Source organism: Crinia signifera, chromosome 5 (genome assembly GCF_055691185.1).
Source record: "Crinia signifera chromosome 5, ASM5569118v1, whole genome shotgun sequence".
NCBI lineage: Eukaryota > Metazoa > Chordata > Amphibia > Anura > Myobatrachidae > Crinia > Crinia signifera.
Genome location: NC_139221.1, coordinates 332,453,452 through 332,476,579, shown reverse-complemented (window position 1 = coordinate 332,476,579; position 23,128 = coordinate 332,453,452). Strand labels below are relative to the sequence as shown.

Sequence of the window (23,128 nt, the reverse complement as noted above, 5' to 3'; positions counted from 1 at the left end):
CAGAGGAAGTAAAGTTCCCTGCTGCCCTGGAATCCGCCAGGGCTGAGACATGCTGGGTACCCACCAGGGTCACTAGGATAATAGGTAACACTGGAATGGATCAGAGGAAGGAGGAGCTCCATTGCAGGTTGTTAGGAGTCCCAGAGGACTGCAAGACCAGAGTAATAATATCTGCTGGAGGAACAGACAACGGAGGCAGGACGGGTGTGAAATAACTTGTATGGTGGTATGGCCGCCATTTTGGTTTCCATAGTTACGCAAATAGAGTATAAAAACAAGAAAAATTAATTGCGCGAACAGTGAGCACTGCCATACTAATACACATAGACTCATTACACTCACGGAGAATAAAATATAGTTATATGGTTTAAAATCACCACACAAAGTAATAATGGTTAAACACGATCACCCCGGGACATATTTGGCATCTGTGTGTTCCGTCTCTCAAGCGCAGTGCTCCGGTGATTGTTTAAAGTGTGCAACATTTACCTGTCAAGAGTTATGGACCAAATACATATCTAATGTTTTACATTGCCATGAGGATGGTATAACTGAAAAAACTGGAGAAAACTGGTCGATCAGCATGATCCCTAGACCAATGACGAAGCCTGTGCATTCTACTGTACTTGTGGAGTATCACGGCTCCCACGACCTGCATCGTATGCAGATCGTATGCTAAAAATCGCATCGCATCGCATGTGGCACACGATGGCATACGATGCGATACAAAGTTTTACCGATTTTTGACCATTTTTGCTCAAAAATCGTATGCCATCGCATGGCATCGTATGCCATATGTAGTGGCATACGATGCGATACGATGTTTTACCGATTTTTGAGCATTTTAGCTAAAAAATCGTATGCGATCGCATCGGATGCCATACGATGCGATCGCACCCGATTTTGCATTGAAATGCATCAGAATGCATTGAAATGTGTATTAAACTTGTGAAATGTCCCCAAATGCCATTTTTCATAGTGCACCACCCCCACTATCAACGTCAACCCGAAGCGTGGCGAGCGCAGCGAGCCCGCGAGGGGCGGCGGTACGCGTCCTACGACCTTTTCATACCCCCACTATCCACGTCGGCGTGGAGTTGAGAATAGAATAGTGTGGCGAGCGCAGCGAGCCACTGAGCCCGAAGCGTGGCGAGCACAGCGAGCCCCGCGAGGGGACGCGGATACCTTCACAGCTATACGCGCCCCCTCGCGGGCTTCACAGGTATCCGCGTCCCCTCCCGGGGCTCGCCACGCTTCGGGCTCGCCACACTATTCTATTCTCAACTCCACGCCGACGTGGATAGTGGGGGTATGAAAAGGTCGTAGGACGCGTACCGCTGCGCTCGCCACGCTTCGGGTTGACGTTGATAGTGGGGGTGGTGCACTATGAAAAATGGCATTTGGGGGCATTTCACTACTTTAATAAACATTTCAATGCATTCTGATGCATTTCAGTGCAAAATCGGGTGCCATCGCATCGCATCGCATCGGATGCCATCGTATGGCATCCGATGCGATCGCATACGATTTTTTAGCTAAAATGCTCAAAAATCGGTAAAACATCGTATCGCATCGTATGACATCGTATGCCACTACATATGGCATACTATGCCATGCGATGGCATACGATTTTTGAGCAAAAATGCTCAAAAATCGGTAAAACATCGCATCGCATCGTATGACATCGTATGCCACTACATATGGCATACGATGCCATACGATGGGAGCCGTGATACTCCACAAGTACCCATTCTACTGTACCAATCAAGGAGAAGCGAAACCTGACTCTTGGTCAATGGAGAACTTTACTGTACCCTTTTGTCTGGACCCTATATAATGTTGCACACAGCATAAGGATGCTCTCATGCTATCTTCTATTTTGGACTGTCCTTTGGATGAATACAGATACACGGACCGAGTAGCGCAGCGTGTTGAGAGACGGTAAATGTTCTTTTATTGTATTTGTATTGTACTGTGGCTGGTTGTATTTATATCTGTTTTTCCCCTTTTTCATTATATATTGTTTGTATTGTAAGGTGATTTGTATAATATGTTATTGCATTCTTATTTCTATAATCCCCTTTTGTCCGCTAGGGACTCAAATATACGGTTAAGGACTTTGTACCCTTATTCCGTAATTTATACTGTCTCGTGTATTATTCGCAATAGTCGGAAAGGTTTACAGTAATTTATACCTGGTGTATTTACTTATAACTGGTGTATTTAATTATAACTAAGTACTGCAAAAGGATACCGCCATCAGGGTATCAGTTTAGCGTGTGTGATACACAAATAAGGTTCACTACGTGGTGCTACACTTTAGTTTGCCCGTAGTTAGGAATAAAGGTTGTAAGTTTACGGACACAGTACGTAAACTGCACACTTCACTTATTATCCATCGGTTTGATATCAAAAAGACATTCACAAGCAGGATCAGAAACCAGAAATCAAATACAAGTGCAAGGCTTCAAGTTCAGGAAACAGGAAACAAGAACAGGTACAGGTATCAGAAATCGGGAATCGGGTATCAGGCAATGTACAGAAGACTTCCAAGTACAGACAAGGTACAGGACTTCAGGCAAGGCTAGGAAGGCTATAACTGGCCCTGCTCTCAGAAACCACACCTCTGGTCACACAGAGTTACTGCAGTCCGAACATGACAGCAGCACCCCTGGCCACCCATAGGTACTGCAGTCCAAACACAACAGCAGCACCTCTGGCAGACCAGAGGGAAGAGACTCTGGAGACAACTTTCTTTTGTTTTTCTAGACCACTTTCTCAGACAAAGAGACAAACAGAGAAATGAATTCTTTTAGCTGTACTGGAAGATCACAGGAGGCCAGTTCATCCTTTATGTGTTCTGAAACCCCTAACCAGAAGACAGAATTAAAATGGAATAACGAGGCATTAACTGTTAGGATTGACTGAGGTTTGTGCACTATGGCACCAGGGAGAAGGGAGAGGGAGGTCAGGCAAGAGCCCGCAGCCGTGACCGCTGTTTAGGACGGCCACGGCGAACCCTACACTCACTCTGTTGAGCTCCTCGGACAGATGGCAAACCCCTGCAAAAGCTAGCCTTCACCTGTTGCCGCCGCGTTCGAAGGAGCGAGTTATGCCCGCTCCAACCCCGATGCAGCTAGGTCTATGTATGGACAAAGGGTTTGCAATCGCCAGAGGTAGACTCAAAAGGAAAATACTAGCTACCGGGCCTAAGCTGATAATAACCCCTATCTGCCGGCACCTGACCAAGAACGGGATTGCGACCCAGTCGCAGACACCAGAGAGAGTAAAGGGAATCCCCAGTGTGACACAACAGGAAGGGGAGCGAATTCCCAAAACAGGAATACCAAGAAACGCCCTGCCTACAGAAAGACTAAAACAAGAGAATGAATAACCAACACAAGAAGTGGGACCTGGTAACCACCAGGAGGGGTGACAGGCCAGACCCACGGCGGGGATGAGGCCTGAACCCGCAAAGAAACCCCACAGGCCGGTCAGACAAGTGTGCAAAAATAGCAGATGAAGTAAAGAATATAACCAGGCTCCACTGGAGCACTTACGAGAGTAGGGAAGGTGGAAGAGGATCCACAGGCGAAGGGTGGAGAAAGCGCCTGGACAGAGCTGCACCCTGCAACAACCAGGGATGGGGTCCACAGACGAGACTTCCAGGAACACAGCAGACTGGACACCAGGGAGGCAGCAGGCACGATGGGGAGCCTCTGCCAGGAGAACCAGGAAGCTGGAGCAACGCTGGAGGACCAGGAACAGCTACCTAGAGCTATAACCGGCGTCTGTATGCAGCAGACGCCGGTCTTTTATTTGAATCTGGCGCCCCTTCATTGAGGCTGGCGTCAGACGTCACCTGGCGCCGGGCGGAAGTCTGGGTGCGTTGCCTCGCAACGCCCCGACGCCTGGCGTCAGATTGCAGGCTGGGACGTCGCCTAGTGACGTCCCCCGGCCTGCTGTTGGACACGCCCCCCGCCGACCATCCGGAATCCCCAGTATCCGGACGGCGGCTGTCAGCGCCTCGCTGGGCGGTGAGCCTGGCGCTGCTGCGCTGCCCCCGCACCACCGTTCGCCCGGAATCCCTGGCATCCGGGCGACGGTGTCTAACATTAACAGCTGAGGCCAAGGTCTGGGACTGGACCACGAACTGTCCCATGGGGCGGGGACCCTGTTTATTATCTTCCTGGCTCATCAAATATCTGTCAGAAGGTAGAAACAAATGTGGCATAATGAGTGAAACGTGGATCAGATCTTTCCCAAAGTGGAGATACCCAAATTAGGGCAGAACCAGTTAGCACCGAGACAATGAAAGCTATCTTGGTCCTAGCTGTAGGGAAATTCTGTGGCTTGAGCTCAAATTGAAAGTTGCACTGATTGAGAAATCCTCTACAGGTTGCCCTCATGTTTACTAGCGGCAGGAAGCATGAGAGATGAATGCTGGGGATGTGTAGCAGATAAAGTGGGTACCACTTGAGGAGATGACCATAGAGACTGCTGGAGGGCATCCAGATGAGAGGACACTTCCTGTAAGTAGGTAATTACTTGCTGCTGTGTGGTTTCTTGTGTCTTAATGCATGAGGTGACATCTTGGAGAGCCGCTGGCCCCACACTGTGGCCATGTGATGAGTCCATTGGCCTTGAACAATCTGTTATGGACTGGACATGCTGTGTTCCCAGTAATAACCTGGGTGAGCCAGTGGAGGGCGCAGGGAACCGGAAGAGAGGTGGTTTTAGGTATTGATAATTTATGCACTGGGATTTGATGGGAACTTCTGCTGGAGACACAAAGAATTGGCATGAACCAATGAAGAGGTGCGGAGTCTAACCCACCAATGGGTTTCACCAGTGACCCCCAGAAGGGGATATGGAAATTTGCTGTGCCTGATGGGAAGGTCGTGGTCTGCTGCCTGGGTATCTCTGTGACAGACTGGGAAGGTGCTCAGAGGAATGTGGAGTAATGATGATAATGGGATACTTTAACCATCGATAGTGAATCGATTGCACTGAATGCAGTATAGCAATGCTCTAGATGACTGGGATACACAGAGGGATAACTGAAGATGGAGGACAATGATGGAGTGGATTTGGATACCAATGATGTAGCCTGGGAGCTGAACGATGGTATTTGGTGATAAAGTCGATGCAGTCTGGGAGCCGACTGATGGTATTCGGTGATGCGGCCCAGGAGCTGACCTATGATATTCGGTGATGCGGCCTGGGAGCCATCCGATGGTATTTGGACTGAGATCCGATAGTGTGGGCCTGGGAGTCAGGAAGGACAATCAGTATAGGAACCGATAGTGTAGTTTGGGAGTCAGGAAGGACCATCAGTATGGGAACTGGCAGGTATGCAGAGACTGTCCTGAGAATCCATTGCTGTCCTCAGAGAGCTGGATCACACTAGAGATGGTAAGTAGACGAGTCTCTGGCAGCAGTGGAATAACCAGGTGTTCAAGCAGGTATCAGCAAGGCAAAGGTAACCGGATCTCTGGAGAAGCCTGGAACCTTTGGAGCTGACACTGGAGAACTTGTGGGGGAACGGACAAGTTGTTCATGGCAAGGAGAACTCTGGGAAGGTGGCTTATATCCCCCAGGTGGCCATTGGCTGCAGCTTGCAGCAGCAGCACACACAGGGGTAGATTTATTATAGCGGCGCCTATCGCGCCGCTATAACAGTTCCTGCTTCGCCTCATTAGCGAGGCGAAGCAGGAGGGGACACCGACAAGATCTACTAAGATCTTGCCGCCGGAGTGGGGGAGCGCTAACTCCCCCCTCCGGCGATGTCCCTCCTGGAGACAGCGCATTAGTTAATACTGATGCGCCGTCTCCTTCCCCCCCCCCCCCCCCGGCCGGCTCACTGCGCATGCGCGGGATCTCGCTAGTCTCGCGAGATCCCAGCGCAGCTCTGCGCCAGCAGCAGGGACAGCGCTGTCCCTGCTGTTAGGTATAGGACATCGCCGCCTGCAGCTGGCGATGCTGACCGTTCATAAATCTGGCAGGAGGCAGAGGCGCAGTGCAAAATATCACCCCTGCGCTATGCCTCCTGCCCCACACCGCCGGCGTTAGAGTAAACGCTCGGCGGGTGTGATAGATCAGGGGAAGCGCTATCCCCTGCTATAACGCACGGGGATAGCGCAGATTCCCCTGATCGCCATATAATAAATCTACCCCATAGAACCAAGTACACCTGGAGTTTACCTGAATCATGTGACTAGGCTGGAGACAGTGGACAGGTCTTGTGACACAGGGCCTTATTCTGGTTCACTCTCAGAGGCAAGTTCCTTCTTAGATGGACAAAACCACGTGCACTGCAGGGGGGCAGATGAAAAATGTGCAGAGAGAATTATATTTTGAGTGAGTTATTTTGTTTTTGTGCAGGGAGAATACTGACTGCCTTATATTTACACTGCAATATAGATCTCACCCCACCCAAATCTAATTCTCTCTGCACAAGTTACATCTGCCCCACCTGCAGTGCACATAGTTTTGTACATCTAAGAAGGAATCTAACAGAAGGAGGGAACCAGAATAAGGCCCACAGAGACATCATGCCAGTAACCGCAGAGTGCACCAGTGGCAGAACTGCGGCACAGAATACACCAACGTGCTGGTAAGTCGCGAGCGTGAGATGCAGGAGAACTGGGGTCCTGACAGCAGCGTTGGGCACATTCTGGCAGCTTGGGAGAAGGGTGTGTAACAATGGTACTAGAACCTGCTATGATGCTTCTCCATGTGACAGTGATCATAGTCGTGCACACATTGAGTGTTAGGGGTGCACAGGCACCCCCTAATGCTGTGCCCACCCTAATAACACCTTCCTGGTGCTGGCAATACCTGCAATACCTTTTACCAAATACCTTTGGTTTTTAGAACTATATTTTATTAAAAGAAGCGCCCATCAATATGTGTATTTTGCAATGTTAATCCCTACATGCCTGCATCATTTATATGTGTTTTTTACTTTATTTGCATGTACTGTTACACATAGTAATTAGAAGATTAAAACTGAACTAGGCCGGAGATTATGGTGTGGCTGAGAGACATTTTATATTATGGTGTGGGATACATTTTATATTATGGTGTGGGATACATTTTATATTATGGTGTGGGAGACATTTTATATTATGGTGCGGCTGAGAGACATTTTATATTGCAGTGAGTGCCAATAGATGATGGTACACATGCCTGATTGGCGGTGTTAGACACACCCAATGGGCGGTGTTAGACATGCCCAATAGGTGGTGCTTGGCACACCCCTTTGACGGTGCACCCCTAATAAATTGTGCTGCCCACGCCTATGACAGTGATATACAGAAGGGGCAGCTGTAAGAAGTCTGGTGAAGTGATAAAGTGGCAGCAGGCTTTTTACGTGACAGTTAGGAGCTGATTGTCTGGTGCATTATCAGGCTTAGAACATCTGCAGCAGTAGTTACATTTGTTAGGAACCATTAGTATAGTTCAGTTCTGTTTTGTGTTTTGTTCAGTTTGTTTGGCATTTGACTCCCTGGTGGCTTCCGCTGGTCAGTCTGTGCCATTGCAGCTCAAATCTTCTAGTACTTGATTTATTCACAAGGCTGATGGATAATGAGCTCATTATTCCTGCTGGCAGGACTGGATATGTCACAGGTGTGCTAATCACCTGAGCCCTTCTTAAGGCATTCTCCCCAGCAATGCGGTGATAGCTTCTTGTTTTTTGTTATTCAATTTCCTGTTCCTGTTGCTGAGAGCTGCAGTCTTTGGGCTTCCTGTTGGACACCTGTCAGGTCATTGCTCCCTGCAGCTTGTCCTGGCTGCACTCCTGTCCTGGCCTGGATTTGTCTTGTTCTGTCAAGTATCTTGTCCTGCTGCAGTCTGGGTCCAGTCATCATCCAGTTGCTGTCCTAGTTCAGTCCCTGTGCAGCCATTGCCCAGCTGTGGTCAGTGTCCAGTCCTGGTCCGGTCTGGTTCTGTCTTGGTCAGCGCAAAACCATCAAGTCCTGCCAAGTTGCTCCCGGCGAGCACGTTACTATCCTGTGCTGCCGGTGGGTTCGGTCTGGCCACGTAAGTGCTCCAGTGGAGCCTGGTTCTTTATTCTTTATTTCTGCGGGCAATCGGCCCTTCTCCCTAAGTTATTATTATTGTCCTGGTTCAGCTCTTCATGGTTTGGAGAGGCCCACGGCTGTGGGTTCATGCCTGTTTTGGGGTACCGTTACTTTAAGTGTACTATTTTGTGTTGGTGTGTATTTTGTTTGGTGGCACCCTGTCGGTCCGGTGCCTGTGGCTTGGTCACACTCCCCGTCCTTGATCTGGTGCCGTTACCCAGGGTGTCCTGTCCAGTTAGCACCTGTAGTTAGATCTCCTCTTGGTCCTGTCCCTGACGGTCGCCGTAGGTTTGTACCATCCTAAAACCTGGTTGCATCGGGGTTGGAGCGGGCTTAACTCGCTCCTTCGAACGCCGCAACTAAAGGAGAAGCCTAGCACCTCGCAACCTATGGTCACCTGCCCGAGACGACCAATAGAGTCAGAGTAGGGTTTTGCCGTGGCCGTTCTAAACAGTGGTCCTGGCTGAGGGCTCAGCCCACCACCAACATCCACATGGTGGGATCATATGCTGGCACAGACAGAATCTCGTAGACCCCGGAGCCTCACCCAGTCTGCCGGCTGCAGGCCCCAATTACTCCCACAGTGGGAGGAACAGATCAGGGGTAGTACAAAATAAGTCATCATAGTAATCCGAGGTCAGTGTGACCAGCTAGTGTGGCTGTGGTTGTCAGCGAGAGAGAGAAAGTGTGGTTGTCAGGGAGAGAGGGAGATAGTGTGGTTGTCAGGGAGAGAGGGGGAGATAGCGTAGTTGTCAGGGAGAGAGGGGGAGATAGCGTAGTTGTCAGGGAGAGAGGGGGAGATAGCGTGGTTGTCAGGGAGAGAGGGAGATAGTGTGGTTGTCAGGGAGAGAGGGGGAGATAGCGTAGTTGTCAGGGAGAGAGGGGGAGATAGCGTAGTTGTCAGGGAGAGAGAGGGAGATAGCGTGGTTGTCAGGGAGAGAGGGGGAGATAGTGTGGTTGTCAGGGAAAGAGATCATACCTCGTAGCCTTTGCACCCACTTGATTGTGGGACTGTTCTAGGACGCTGAGAAGTGAGTGTTTTGGGGAGCTCTCAGACAAGTAACAACCCACCGGTATCTACTAGCTGTGAACGTTTATTCCTGTAATTATGGGTAATAACGGGTCACGCAGTGATAACGTGTCAGTTAGGGAGGAAGCGAGTCGACCCAAAGGGTCGGCGGCTTTCATTATGTGCTGTAAGCACGGTGAACGAGCAGTTGTTTACCAAAAGAAATGGAGAAAAATGACACAAGGCAGCAAGTTAGAATTTCCCAGTGTTGGTAGCTTTGATCCAGAAATCTTATCGGCAGTAAAAGATGAAATATGTCTACTCTCCAGTCGTAAGAAGAGAGTGAAGCACATAGAAATTCTTAATTTGTGGCAGAAGGAAGGACCGGAACAATGGGGAATCAGATGTCTGGCAGTGCCAGATACAATCAGCCACAATAAAAATGCAACCGTAGCCGCAACAGCTCCCCCACCCCCATATGTGCCGAAGGGGTTAACGACTAATAAGCAAGACATGAGCAATAATGTAACCGTTGCGAACTTGTACCCTGTCTTATCCCCTTATAAGGAAACCCGAGAGGAAAACGAGCAGCTGTTGGCACTGGCCGTCTCCCATGCAATTAATATGCTTGAGGGAAAAGCTGAACCGGCTAAACCTGCTGCTGGGGCCCCTGCACAGGGAGAGGAGACGGCTGATGCCAACAGCATAGTCATGGACTCAGGTAAGATAGCACCACACAGCACAGACACAGATGACTCCCAACCAGGTCCCAGTAATGCGGAGGTGGTACAAACATACCCTGTACGCACACTGGAGGTTCCCTATGGTAAGGCAGACAGAGAGGGTGTGATACCTACCAGAAAGATGACCATGCTAAACCCATGGACACGGTTAGAGCTGCGGTCCATCATTACAGATTTCCCTGATCCTAGGAAAGATCTGGCTTTGAGCCGGAAATTTGTAAGGGTTCTGGGAAACTCTGATGAGCCCACCAACAAGGATTGGAGAATCATGTTGAGGGCCTGTCTCCCTACCCACATAGATATCCCGAAATTCATTCAGGATAGTGGATTGAAAGTGGACAAGGAGATAAATGATGAGTTCAACCAGGAAAATATACGCCTAATCAACTTACAATTGGGAGTATATTTTCCTGCGGCAGTGGAATATAGCAAGATTTTCACCATCAAACAAAAGGATGGTGAAACTGCTGCTGATTATTTCGCTAAGGCCTTGCTAGCGGTATCAAAATACACTGGTGTCTCCGAGCCTAAGGACGACCCCCACCTGAGGGAGATGATTGTCTCTGTGCTGGTGGAAGGGCTTAAAGAAAATCTGAGAGCCAGAGTCCAAACCTCTTTCCCAAATTGGCGTGGAATGACAGTGGATGCCCTACGGGAATCTGCTGTGGACCACGACCGTAACATTAAGAAGCACAGAGAACTGCAAACTGATAAACTGATGATGGTTAGCATCCAAGCTCTTACAAATGCCCCAAATAAAGCTGCATACCAACGAAACACCAGGGACACAGGTAGAAAGCAGATTATTTGTTACAACTGCAATAAGGAAGGACACTACTCAGCACAATGTAAGTCAAGAAACCCCAGGAGTTACAAAACACATAGGCGAGAATGGGAGCCTCACCAGGGTGAGACAAGGAGATACCCAAACACTAGACAATGGGAGGAGACAGACAGGTCACGCAACATGCCTCCTCCCCATCTGATGGCTGACACTGTACTAAGGGCAACCCAGGTAAGACAATAGGAAACAGGTCATACCTGTATCCTACAGCCAGTTAGACTAACACAACACCTTAGAGAGGAACCTCAGGTGAAGGTTGATATAGCTGGAGTAAGGCAAACCTTCTTGGTTGATACAGGGGCGGCCAGATCTGTTCTCAATACTCCTCTTCACTTGGGTTTCACCGACCAATCAGTAGCAGCAATTGGGGTAACAGGAAAAATACAACATTACCCACTGACGAAACCAGCGGAGATAACAATCGGGCCCCTGCATACCAAACATTCTTTCCTGTTGGCTGCAGCGGCCCCGACTAACCTCCTGGGCAGAGATTTACTATGTAAAATGGGATGTGTCATCTATTGCACCCCCGATGGGGTATTTCTGGACACTCCTAGAAATCTTACACAAGAGGTGCAAGATATGCTGGACAGTCCTCAGAGGCTAATGTTGTATTCCACTGTTATAGAGTCGAATCCATCTAGGGTAGCTGAAATTACAGCACAAATACCGAGTTCCCTTTGGACTAAAGATGGACAGGATGCTGGGCTGATGGCAAATGTAGCTCCAGTAGAGATCCGCTTAAAAGAAGGCAGGATAGCCCCAAAAATACCGCAATACCCTTTAAAACCTGAAGTTGAGCTAGGAGTATACCCAGTGATCCAGCGATTGCTCCAACAGGAAATCCTAGTTAGAACTTCCAGCACGGCCAATAGTCCCATCTTTCCTGTGAAAAAGAGCGGGGGGAGGGGCTACAGACTAGTGCAGGATTTAAGAGGGGTAAACAAAGTAGTTGAGAGCCAATTCCCCGTAGTGCCAAACCCAGCTGTCATCCTAATGCAAATCCCACCTCACTGTACTCATTTCACAGTCATTGACTTGTGTTCTGCGTTTTTCTCTGTCCCTTTACACCCTGACAGCCAGTATCTGTTCGCCTTTACCTACAGAGGAGTACAGTATACCTGGACACGACTCCCCCAGGGATTCATAGACAGCCCCAGCATCTTCTCCCAGGCCTTGCATGATTGTTTACAATCCTTTCAACCCATGAGTGGTTCGATACTAATACAATATGTCGATGACTTATTGTTTTGTTCTGAGTCACTGGAGTCATCAGTGGATGACACTAGACAGCTGCTGATGCATCTCTCAGAGACAGGACATAAAGTATCAAAGGATAAGCTACAATTATGCCAGACCAGGGTTAAGTATCTGGGCCACTGCCTTACCCAAGGGCTGAGACACCTCACCGACGACAGAATCCAAGCGATTCAGAACATGGTACTGCCACAGACCCAGCATCAGATCCGTACGTTCCTAGGCATGTGTGGATACTGTCGCAATTGGATCCCAGGATTCTCTATTCTGGCATTACCACTACAAGAGATGGTTTCCTCAACTAAGCCAGATCGGGTCTCTCATACTGAGGAATCTGAGCTGGCTTTCGAGGAACTAAAGGTGAGCCTAACAAAGGCCCCAGCACTGGGAATGCCAGATTATGGGAAACCCTTTGAACTGTACGGAACTGAATCAGCTGGGTGTGCGGCAGGAGTACTTGTCCAAAAACATGGTGATGCCAACCGACCAGTAGCGTACTACAGTGGCCAGCTGGACACAGTAGCACGCTCACTCCCAACTTGCTTACGAAGTGTGGCCGCAATAGCACAACTAGTAAACAAAGAGTGAGGATGTGGTGTTAGGACACGATTTAACTGTTCATGCTCCCCATGCTGTCTCTGCCCTCCTAAATTCTGCCCAAACACGTCATGTGTCCTCAGCACGGTTCACCAAGTGGGAACTGGCGCTGATGGCCCCTATAAATATTACCATCAAAAGATGCAACACACTAAACCCAGCCACATTCCTTCCTCATGTGCCCTCCAAGGCACAAAGGGTGGAGGGTGATGGGAATGTTGCTGAATATGGTAAAGCAGAGTTTAGTGAGGGTGAGGACAAACATGATTGCATGACCTACCTGAATCAGACCTTTACAGCACGTCCTGACATAAGCGACAGCCCATTAAGTGAGGTAGACATAACCTTATTCACTGATGGTAGCTGTCATAGACAAACGGAGACGGGAGAGCTGTGCACAGGCTACGCGGTAGTAGATGGAGAAGGTATTGTGGAAGCTGAACCCTTGGGACCACCTCACTCAGCACAAGTAGCGGAACTGGTGGCATTGACCAGAGCATGTGAACTGGCCAAAGGAAAATCAGTTAACATATATACCGACTCCAGATATGCTTTCGGAGTAGTACATGATTTTGGAGCCCTATGGCGCCTCCGAAATTTCATGACGGCGGCTGGCACACCAGTGGCGCATGCGACATACATTAGAAGACTTCTGGGAGCTATCCAGCTTCCAGACAGAGTGGCTGTTATCAAGTGCAAAGCTCACACATCAGAGAAGGACCCGGTGTCCCTTGGTAACAGCCGCGCTGATGAGGCAGCGAAAAGGGCCGCATGCCCTGTAAATATTCTCACTCATCCTACAAACCTCTGTACACTGAACATGGTATCCACATCCAAACTGATAGACATGCAGAATTTGTGTTCCCCACAGGAAAGAGCAGTATGGAAGTCGAAGGGATGTGGCCAAGAGTCCACCGGACTTTGGAGAGATGGACACGGGAAACCAGTGGCCCCCAGGGCATACCTTCCTAGTCTAGCCGAGGCGGCCCATGGGCTGACACATCTTGGGAAGGAAGGTATGTGCAAGCTGGTAAAGGCCTACTGGTGTGCACCAGGGTTCGCTTCTCAAGCAGGTAGAGTGGCAATGTCATGCCTCACCTGTTTGAGGAAGAACATTGGAAAAGCCATCCCAACAGAGCCATCCCACATCCCTCCTACAGAAGGCCCTTTCCAGGTAATACAAATCGACTTCATACAGTTACCACCCTGTAGAAATTTGAAATATGTATTAGTATGTGTTGACATGTTTTCCAGCTGGGTGGAGGCTTTCCCCGCTGCCTCCAACACTGCTACCTTTACAGCAAAGAAAATATGTCAAGAGTTTGTCTGTAGATATGGTATCCCAAAGGTCATTGAGAGTGACAGAGGCACTCATTTCACAGGAGAGGTCTTCCAAATCATGTGTAAACTCCTGGGAATTAATAGTAAACTTCATACTCCATATCGTCCCCAGGCGAGCGCCAAAGTTGAGAGGATGAACGGGACTATTAAGAACAAATTGGGTAAAGTTATGGCTGAAACAGGGTTGTTATGGCCAGAGGCACTGCCTATTGTGCTGTATAGCATTAGGACCACTCCCAGGGCTCCGCTCAACTTGTCCCCCTTCGAGATATTGTTTGGTGGGCAGCCACACGTCATGATAGACCCACAGGATGATCTCAAATGTAACAATGAGCTAACTGTACAGTATATCCTAAAGCTAAACAAAGAGCTAAGGAAACAACAAAAGGAGCTGAATTTATTGACACCTGATATGCCTACCTAGAATGGTCATAATCTTAAACCAGGAGACTTTGTTATGATCCGAAATTTTTTACGCTCAGGTTGTTTGATAGACCGTTGGGAAGGACCGTACCAAGTTTTGTTGACCAGCACTACATCAATTAAAGTCGCAGAGAGAGAGACTTGGATACATTCGTCCCACTGCAAGAAAGCCAGTAACCCAGAGTTCCAGTGTGCAGAGAGCGAAAGAGAAGAAGTGTCGCTAGAAGCATTGTTCTGGGAAGACTGAAAGGCAGCCAAGGTCAAGCAACCTGAGCGAGCAAAGGTCCAAGAGCAACCCTGGTAGAGATGATGGAAGGACTCCAAGCAACAGGTTCACAGTTATATATCTATTTCCTTGTTTTCTTCCTGTTTCCTCTTCCTTATCCAAGGATACTCGGTGGCTGCCACATTCTAGAGCGATCGGAGCAGAGTTCTGACAGTGTAATAATGGACCCAGATATGGGTGAAGTAGAATCCCTAAATCAGCTTGATACTTTACCCATAACAGGAGAAGGTAAAAGGTATGAGGAAAACGTAGTTCAAGGGCTATGTGATGGGTTATTGTCTGGTGAGTACTGTGTCTGTAGATATTGTCAACCGAAAATGGAAGAAGAATGCATCCAGCGATGTCAGTCGACAAGTAAGGCAACTACAGGCCGACATCCCTTGAGTGATTACCACTCACTAGTGGGTAAGGTCTTAAACCACACAGAATGCTGGGTGTGTTCACAAGTGCTACATAAAAGGAGTAGTGTAGGCCTAGTCCCATACCCGCTTAATATTTCAGAGATAAGCGTATTAAATAAAGGGAGGCCACTGGATAAGAGATACCTGTATACCAGGTCCCCTAGTTTTAGATTACACCCATACCAAGTGGATAAGTCCCTGGTATGTATGAACTTCTCGAGTTCCAGAACGATTGGTACTTGGGAAGTGACATGGCACAACCAGACAATAACTTACTCCCAGCGTCCAGATGGAGAGCCTATTGATAAGGAATTATTGTTAAAGATCCGCACCAGTGGGAGACATTATAAATATGTCTACACGGTGAAGAAAAGTAAAATGATGGCCGGCAGAGTATCAGCCGGCTACTGTAATATGACTTTACAGCCAGAAACCTGTGAGGAACAAGTCAGGGAGCAGGGGACAGGAATGTTCTTATGGATAATGTGTGACAAAATCATGAAATACTCTGTCCCTTATTTCCTCCCTGATGACGTTTATTATATTTGTGGTAGAAGGGCGTACAAATGGCTCTCCATGAACTACGTTGGAATTTGTTATTTAGGTAGAGTGTTACCTGAAGTGATGACCCTCACACATGAGGAGATGGTAAGCATACACAGAGGTATACCTCCTCCTTACACTCATACCCATTATGATCAAATCCATAAAAGGGATTTAACAATCAAGAAAGAACCCCTAGCTTCGGAAATGATACACGAGTCGTTCGGTATCCAACTCCTCATTGCATTAGATATCACCCATACCGCCAGAGGAGTCATAAATTTTAAGTATATTCAAGCATTAGCCAGCTTGGTAGATAACATCACTGAGATTTATGATGACACCTTTAGATACACTGGGAAGGAGTTACAAGCGTATAAAAGAGAGCTAGTCCAACATCGGATGGTGTTGAACTATCTGACAGCTATGACAGGAGGATACTGTGTCACCCTCTCTACACAGTTTGGGGTGAAATGTTGTACATACATCACCAACAATACTGAAGACCCAGAAGAAATCATCGATCATCGGATGGATGAGATTCTTCAGCTTAAATGGGAATTTAGAAGGGAACACAATATCAGCCTGGCAGAAATAGGTAACAAAGTCAGCGAATGGACCTCCTGGTTGAATCCAATGCACTGGTTCTCCGGTTTAGGAGAATGGGCGCAAGGAATCATAGCGAACATAGGAAAACTCCTTCTCTGTATCGGTGGTGCCATCATAGTCTTTGTGCTACTGTTCAAATGTTTAAAGGTGGTGACCCGGGAAAAGACAAAACGTACCGAAATCATGAGTGTAAGAACGAGAGATGCAGAGGAAGACCAGGGTTTGGTATATGACCCTAGAATTGAAACCACCTCCCTTTAAAGAAGCCATATTTGTGAACGTGTATATGTTGTAACCTCCCTTGTTTTTATTTTTATCCCAAAAATTGTACATTATCCTTCGTCACCCTAAGTAGATTGTTCGATAAATGCGGCCCATCGTTTATCCATGATCCTGGATCGGCCAAAGAGCAGATGGTTTACTCCCCTTATATGTTCAATTCACGGATCCAAATTTCTCTGTTAGGATTATGATTTTCTGTATTGTTGTTTAAAATGTTTTGTATTGTAACAGTTTTATATTTACTGTTAAAGGGTGGACTGTTAAAGTCGAGTTGCATACACGCCATTTTAGGATAGTATGGCCGCCATTTTGGTTCGCAGAGTTGCGCAAATAAAGTTTCCATACCCGAGTCTGTGTGACAAAGTGGACCAGAAGCGTAGCCATACTATTACACATAAATTCATAAGAACATACTGACACTAAATAAAATATAGTTAAAGGTTTAGAACGCCACACATAGCTTAGTTAGCATTGCATACATCCGTCTGTATCATGTTTAGTATCGTTACGTTCCATTTCTTATGCGCAGTATTCCGGTCATTGCGAATATTTCGCAATACATACGGTCCGATAGTTATGGACAAAATCCATATCTCCAAGACAGTTTCTGTTTAAAAGTATATAACAAAGGAATCTAGTTGTAACCGGTTTCTACTGCTATTTACAACCCCTCACGACGATACCAACAAACAAAGGACTCCAAAGTTCACTCCCCTGCACCTATTCAAACCAGGTGCATCATTTTACCCCCAATCACAGAGAACCTGACATACGACCTCCGACCAATAGGAATGGCCTTTGACCTCCCCCTTCTGACCCTATAAGATAGGTGACCCAGGGCGGCCTAGATCACTTCGGCACATCTTCCTTTCCCTGACCTTTGACCGGGCTATAGTTCAACCCTGAACGATAGCGAGCTCCGACCGGACTGCGCTGCGCATATTTGATGAGACGGTAAACGGTTGCATTCACGGTACTTATTTTCATTGTATTGTTGGCTGATTGTATCCTGTATCTGTATTTTCTTCCCCTAGTAGAGCCTGTTTAGTATACTCATTGTTAGACTATTGTATCACTTGTTATACCTGTATTCCTGTAACCCCCTTTTTGTCCGTTAGGGACTTAAAGGTATATTCGCAGATTAGAGTCAGAGTACTGCGAAAGGATCTCTTATTAAGGTATTGGTTCTTTGGTGTACAATACACAATAAAGGTACGCTACGCTGCGCTACGCTTTGTTCGCACGTAGCTAGGTATAAAGGGTACTCTGTTTACGGACATAATACGTAACCTGCGCTTTTCACTTATTGTTTCTTTGGTCATATTTAATCGCCATTAACAATATAGTTAAAGGTTTAGAGCACCACACATAGGTTAGTTAGCATTACATACATCCGTCTGTATAATGTTTAGTACCGTTACGTTACGTTTCTTATGCGCAGTATTCCGGTCATTGCGAATATTTCGCAATACATACGGTCCGATAGTTATGGACAAAATCCATATCTCCAAGACTGTTTCTGTTAAAAAGTGTATAACAAAAGAATCTAGTTGTAACCGGTTCTTACTGCTATTTACAACCCCTGACGACGATACCAACAGACAAAGGACTCCAAAGGTCACTCCCCTGCACCTATCCAAACCAGGTGCATCATTTTACCCCAATCACAGAGGACTTGACATACGAACCCTGACCAATAGGAATGGCCTTTGACCTCCCCTTTCTGACCCTATAAAATAGGTGACCAAGGGCGGCCTTGGTCACATCTTCTTTTCCCTGACCATTGACTGGACTATAGTTCAAACCTGAACATAGTGAGCTCTGACCGGACTGCGCTGCGCATATTTGATGAGACGGTAAACGGTTGCATTCACTATACTTGCTTTTATTGTATTGTTGGCTGATTGTATCCTGTGTCTGTTTTTCTTCCCCTAGTAGAGCTTGATTATTGTATTTATTGTTAGACGATTGCATTACGTGTTATACCTGTTTTTCTTATTTCTGTAATCCCCTTTTGTCCATTAGGGACTAAATACATTATTTACGGAGTTTCTGTCTCCGCACCTTTATACTGTGGTCTCGTCTGTTATTCGCATATAGCGATAAAGGTATATTACGAACATTGTCCTTAAAGGTGTATTCGCAGATTAGAGACAAAGTACTGCGAAGGGATCTCTTATTAATGCATTGGTTCTTCCGTGTATAATACACGATAAAGGTACGTTACGTTGCGCTACGTTTTGTTCGCACGTAGCTAGGAATAAAAGGTATGCAGGTTACGGACATTGTACGTAACCTACGCTTTTCACTTATTGTTCTTGGTTATATTAAAGCGGCATTAACAATTGGGGGCTGCGTCCGGCCGTTTCACACTCTAGAGCTCAGTACCAGGCGCGTGACTTGACCTATACCAGCAAAAGGGTGGAAGTATTTATTATCCATTGCTGGATAGGCCAGGTCCGCGGCGGTGCGGGGTTCGAGAGGTGCTAGCGTTGAACTCGAAGTACAATAAGTGAAATCCAAGGAAACATTAAGCCACGTGTTTAAAACATATTGAAGTGTTTAGTAAACTGTACTTCTGCCTGCCACAAGTAGTTTAACGGGGTATAGTGTCTTGAGTTGTTTGTTTATCACGGTATATGTGCCACGTGCGATAAGGTTCGCACACGTGGAGACAAAGGCCTGTGTTTAATTATAGTACATAGAGGATCCCCTCTGTGCAAAACTATAACTTTTAGTGTTAGTTACTGCAGGGCCAGGGACTCCGCCACGTGGCGATAAGTTCTGGGCCTTTTACAGTAACGTAAAGTGTCTATTGTGTATTACGCAAGGTGCGCGCGCACGTGCTCACATCGGGAAATTTTCGCATCTTTGTACGTGATTTACGGATTGAGTGCAGGATTTATTTCGCATCTTGATACGTAACTTTCGGACGAAGTTAAGGGATTTATTCCATATTTATGCGCAATTACTGCGTATAGCGAAACCCGAGCGCAACCTTGCAAATACACTGTAGAACACGTGGGTGGCCGATTCATCGGCGGCCTGTGAACAGGTTTAACAAAACACACGTACACACGTGGCTGTTCATTGGCGCTGCACATGCAGCACACATAGGAACTCAAAGGTGAACAGTATTAAATCACTAGCTTTATTTAAAACAGTATAGTAATATACTGTGGATAAAGCGGTGATTAATAAGAGAAAATAAGTTTTTCTTTTTTGTTCATTTTCTCATAAACAAGCAACTCAAGCATTATTTTAATAGATTCCTATAGCTATTTAAAAGGGGATTTATACCTGCATAAGTACCTAGTGAGAAGCTACCAGCCTGGGAAGATTTTTCTGTACAGAAATATTTCAAGTAAGCATAAGACCAAGGTGTAACTAGCACCCAGTGTGAAACAAAACTGAGGTGAACGGGTGTGTGACGACACGACTCAGCGCAGTCCAGGGTAGGACAGGAATCATTGTCCGGTGTAGGACAGTCCGGTGTAGGACAAGGTGCACGTGACGGCGTGCCCATAGGAACTGCCCCTTCCGTGGAACTACCTATTTTGATCCACCGGGAGGGTACAAGAAGCTAAATCGGAACCCAGTGATCCGATCAGCTGCTTTAGAAATACCAGTTTTTTTTGGGATACAGGAAAAACCAGTTTTGTTGTGTCCTGAAAAAAAAAAAATCTGGCCGCACCTTGCAAGTTGACTAGTAGTTCGCTACTAGTTGAAAGACTTGGTGATTGAGTACATTACCTCGCATAGTGGGCTTCACGCTTAATTGCGGAATAGTGCCATTTTGTGGAGAAGGAGTGATTTGGGAGTGACTCACTGATAAACGGCCCTCCGGTTTCTGCTAGCTGTGAACTTTTATTCCTGTAACAATGGGAATTAACAGGTCACACAGGGATACCGAGTCAGTTAGGGAGGAAGCTAGCCGACCCAAAGGGTCAGCGGCTTTCATAATGTGCTGTAGGCACGGTGAACGAGCAGTTGTTTACCAAAAGAAATGGAAAAGAATGACACAAGGCAGCAAGTTAGAATTTCCCAGTGTTGGTAGCTTTGATCCAGAAATCTTATCGGCAGTAAAAGATGAAATATGTCTACTCTCCAGTCGTAAGAAGAGAGTGAAGCACATAGAAATTCTCAAATTGTGGCAGAAGGAAGGACAGGAACAATGGGGAATCAGATGTCTGGCAGTACCAGATACAATCAGCCACAATAAGAATGCAACCGCAGCAGCAACAACTCCCCCACCCCCATATGTGCCGAAGGGGTTAATAACTAATAAGGAAGACATGAGTAATAATGTAACAGTTGCTAACTTGTACCCTGTCTTATCCCCTTATAAGGAAACCCGAGAAGAAAACGAGCAGCTGTTGGCACTGGCCGTCTCCCATGCAATTAATATGCTTGAGGGAAAAGCTGAACCGGCAAAACCTGCTGCTGAGGCCCCTGCACATGGAGAGGAGACGGCTGATGCCAACAGCATAGTCTTGGACCCAGGTAAGAAAGCACTACACAACACAGACAACCCCACGCCAGGACCCAGTAATGCGAATGTGGTGCAAACATACCCTGTACGCACGCTGGAGGTTCCTTATGGTAAGGCAGACAGAGAGGGTGTGATACCTACCAGAAAGATGACCATGCTAAACCCATGGACACGGTTAGAACTGCGGTCCATCATTTCAGATTTCCCTGATCCTAGGAAAGATCTGACATTATGTCAGAAATTTGTAAGGGATCTGGGAAACTCTGATGAACCCACCAACAAGGATTGGAGAATCATGTTGAGGGCCTGTCTCCCTACTCACATCGAAATCTTGAAATTTATTCAGGATAGCGGGTTGAGAGCCGACAAGGAAATAAATGATGAGGTCAACCAGGAAAATATACGCCTAATAAACCTACAGTTGGGGGTATATTTTCCTGCAGCAGTGGAATATAGCAAGATATTCACTATCAAACAAAAAGATGGTGAAGCAGTTAGCGAATATTTCAACCGGGGTTTGATGACGGTATCAAAACACACTGGTGTCGCCGATCCTAAGGATAACCCACACCTGAGGGAGATGGTTGTCTCTGTGTTAGTGGAGGGGCTGAGAGAGAAATTGAGGACCAGGGTCCAGACATCGTTCCCAAATTGGCGAGGAATGACAGTAGATGCCCTACGGGAATCTGCTGTAGACCATGACAAAAACATATAAAAAAACAGAGAGATGCAAACCGAAAAACTAATGGCGGTTAGCATCCAAGATTTCAGTAAGGCCCCTAACAAGACCCCACACCATCAGAACACCAGAGACACAGGTAGAAAGCCAATAATTTGCTACAACTGCAATAGGGAGGGACACTTTGCAAATCGATGCAAATCAGGAAACCCTAGGAGTTACCAAACACATAAGCGAGACTGGGAGCCTCACCAGGGTGAGACGCGGAGATACCCAAACCCTAGACAATGGGAGGAGACAGACCGGTCACGCAACATGCCTCCTCCCCATCTGATGGCTGACACGGTACTAAGGGCAACCCAGGTAAGACAATAGGAAACAGGTCATACCTGTATCCTACAGCCAGTTAGATTAACACAACACCTTAGAGAGGAACCTCAGGTAAAGGTTGACATAGCTCGAGTAAGGCAAACCTTTTTGGGTGATACAGGGGCGGCCAGATCTGTTCTCAACACACCTCTTCACTTGGGTTTCACTGACCAATCAGTAGCAGCAATTGGGGTAACAGGAAAAATACAACATTACCCACTGACGAAACCAGCGGAGGTTACAATCGGGCCTCTGCATACCAAACACTCTTTTCTGTTGGCTGCAGCGGCCCCGACTAACCTCCTGGGCAGAGATTTACTATGTAAAATGGGATGTGTCATCTATTGCACCCCCGATGGGGTATTTCTGGACACTCCTAGAAATCTTACACAAGAAGTGCAAGATATGCTGGACAGTCCTCAGAGACTAATGTTGTATTCCACTGTTGCAGAGTCAAATCCATCTAGGGTAGCTGAAATTACAGCACAAATACCGAGTTCCCTTTGGACTAAAGATGGACAGGATGCTGGGCTGATGGCAAATGTAGCTCCAGTAGAGATCCGCTTAAAAGAAGGCAGGATAGCCCCAAAAATACCGCAATACCCTTTAAAACCCGAAGTTGAACTAGGAGTATACCCAGTGATCCAGCGATTGCTCCAACAAGAAATCCTAGTTAGAACTTCCAGCACGGCCAATAGTCCCATCTTTCCTGTGAAAAAGAGCGGGGGGAGGGGCTACAGACTAGTGCAGGATCTAAAAGGGGTAAACAAAGTAGTTGAGAGCCAATTCCCCGTAGTGCCAAACCCAGCTGTCATCTTGATGCAAATACCACCTCACTGTACTCATTTCACAGTCATTGATTTGTGTTCTGCGTTTTTCTCTGTCCCTTTACACCCTGACAGCCAGTATCTGTTCGCCTTTACCTACAGAGGAGTACAGTATACCTGGACACGACTCCCCCAGGGATTCATAGACAGCCCCAGCATCTTCTCCCAGGCCTTGCATGATTGTTTACAGTCCTTTCAACCCATGAGTGGTTCGATACTAATACAATATGTCGATGACTTATTGTTGTGTTCTGAGTCACTGGAGTCATCAGTGGATGACACTAGACAGCTGCTGATGCATCTCTCAGAGACAGGACATAAAGTATCAAAGGATAAGCT

At 47.0% G+C, this 23,128-nt stretch overlaps 1 protein-coding gene across 2 annotated transcripts in view; it reads right to left on the bottom strand.

The window, feature by feature from the left end:
• Positions 1-23,128, bottom strand: part of LOC146005651 (alanine aminotransferase 2-like) — a 149,221-nt gene that overhangs the window by 48,333 nt on the left and 77,760 nt on the right. The window lies entirely within an intron of this gene.